This window comes from Mus caroli, chromosome 12 (assembly GCF_900094665.2).
Source record: "Mus caroli chromosome 12, CAROLI_EIJ_v1.1, whole genome shotgun sequence".
In the NCBI taxonomy this organism is placed as follows: Eukaryota; Metazoa; Chordata; class Mammalia; order Rodentia; family Muridae; genus Mus; species Mus caroli.
In genome coordinates this window covers 59,852,945-59,855,691 of record NC_034581.1, presented here as the reverse complement: position 1 = coordinate 59,855,691, position 2,747 = coordinate 59,852,945, and positions in this window count along the sequence as shown.

Here is a 2,747-nt window from a genome sequence, read left to right as displayed (position 1 = left end):
CAGGACCTCTGGAAGAGCAGTCAGTGCTCTTAACCGCTGAGCCATCTCTCCAGCCCCATGTACAACAATTAAGTCACTTGTAAATTCTTGTAAATAGATGGATGGATGGATGTCTCCAAAGATATGGTGCAGATGTTTCACGGTACAAACCTGTATGTAATGCTAGGGTGATCTTAGATCTGGAAAACAAGGATGGACCAACCAGCTCCTTTAAGAGGGTCTGCTACGTGCTTTAGTGTTGGACTATTGCCAAGTCCTAACAGCATCTGGAAGAAAAATCTATTAGGAGAAAAGATGCTACCTAAGTGATGGTACCTAGCAATGAGTCAGTAAGAGGAGGGCCCAGGATCCAAAGGCCACAACAGACTCCCATCCCACTGGGGCTCGTCTAATGGAAGCAGTATTTTTTATTTCCCTCCCACTCCTTCCTTCCTTCCCTCACCCTTCTTTGTCCTCCACGTTCCCTTGCGTTCCCTTGCTTCCTCTCTCCTTCCTCTCCTCCTCTATTGCCTTCCTCCCTCCCTATCTCCTGCTGCTGCTTTCTCAGACTGGCTTTCACTTTGTCATGCAGCTGACACTGTCACAGCTTTCCAGTCTGACCCTTTAGCTTTCTCTGTGTTGCTCTTCTTTTCAGGGTACCGCTAGATCACTACCCCCATAACCCCAGCATCTGTAGAGTAAGAAAGGTTTCAGGCCAGCCTACTACAGGGAAGTGGCTGTATGTTAACTGCTGCTTTATAGTGTCATTATTACAAGCATGCCATAGGGCAAATTCTATATCTATGAACTTCAATAAATGATCTTGGTATTTAATATTATAATTATCAACACAACTATCAAGGAACTGAAGAGTTGGCTCAGTGGTGAAGAGCACTGGCTGTACTTCCAGAGGACCCAGGTGCAATTCCCATCTCCTGCATAGCAATTTACAACTGTCTAAAACCAGTGCCCTCTTCTGACTTCTACAGGTAATGCACACATACACACACATATGCAGGTAAAACATCCATATTCATAAAATATCTAAAAAAAAAAAAAAAAAAAAAAAAACTGCAAAAAAAATTGTAAAAAAAAAAAGTACTTACAAGTACCTGTTATAAGTTCATGGTAGAGCCAGACGACTGAGGCCAAAGAACAAGAGGTAGGAACTGATGGATACCTTCAAGAGTACAGAAAGCAGCGCAGCACTGCCTCAGAGAGGATGCCCCAGTCATGAGTCAGGAAAGGGAGACCCCAGGTAGTAACAGGACACCGTGATCTCGATCCAGATTCCTGAGACGTGCAGTGTGCATGGTGGTCATTTATTTCCCTGAAGGTTCCCTCTTGGCCAAGGCCTTGGGCCAGCCTCATACCTGGAATGTGAGTTATGTGCATACTAGCTCACTATTCTATGCCTGAATTTTACTTTCATTTAAATTTTTTTCATAGAATATAATCTGATCATGCTTTTTTTCTTCCCTCAACTCCTCTCAAATCCTACCCACCCACCAAACCCATGTTCTCTCTCTTTAAAACAAACAAAAGCAAAGAGGAAAAAAAAAACACGCAAAATCCCACAAAATGAAAACCAAAATATACATGCAAAAGACTAATGAAACAAAGCAAAAACCCAAACAGAGCAATGTGAGATTTGAGAAATAAAAATATCACGAAAATACCACTGAGTCCATTCTGTGTTGGAGTGTTGGCAATCCGCTGCCAGGCATGGACCTTACCTTTATATACTTAATAAACCCAGTGAGTCCATTGGAGAAAATTAATTTTCCTTTTGAAAAAGGGTAGCAGTTGCTGGTAGCTTCTCTTACTTAGTACTGTAACTCTGTCTGCATTGACCCTATGCAGGCCTTATGTGTGTTGACACAATAGCTGTGACCTCATGTGTTTTGCCTGCCTTCTTGATGTAGGAAACTCAGACTTGAATTTGGAACTTAACGGATACAGTATGAAGTCAAGAAGCGTTTTGAAAGGAATACATTAAAATGTTGACATGAAGATTTCTTTTTTGGTAGGATGTTGGTTTTGTTTTGTTTTGTTTTGTTTTGTTTTGTTTTGTTTTGTTTTGTTTTGTTTTGAGACAGGGTCTCTCTACATAGCCCTGGATGTGCTGTACATCTTTATGTAGATCAGGTTGACCTCGAACTTTCAGAGATCCACTTCCCTCTGTGGGAATTAAAATATGTGTGCACCACCACAGCCAGATGAAATTAAGATCTCTTGTTTAAGTGGATACTTTCAAAGTTCTGCCTTTTTTCCCTATGGCATGCCCAGGACTGTCCACATTACCAGAGGTCACTGGAAGGTCAGTCAGTTTAGTACTTGCAAATAATGAGGGGAGGAGAAAGGAGTGTGGTTAACTGAACACTACATACTACTGAAAATGACAACGGACTCAAGTCCACTCCTCCCCCACTTCACTCACAATAGAAAAATGTCCTGCTCCAGGAGCTTCCTCTGGACTTCTTGAGTTCTTTCTTCAACTTGCTAGATGGTTCTTTTATTTAGGACAATTGTGGCTCAGAGAAGTGGTGAACAATAATAATTGCAGGAATCTGAATAAACTCAGTGGAATTTAGAAACTTCTCATGTCAAACCAGAGCTCAAGACTAGGAGGGAGAACCTGTATTTAGAAGAAGAGGAGGAGGGGGGAGGGGAGAGGGAGGAGGAGGAGGGGAAGAGGAAGAGAAGAAGAAGAAGAAGAAGAAGAAGAAGAAGAAGAAGAAGAAGAAGAAGAAGAAGAAGAAGAAGAA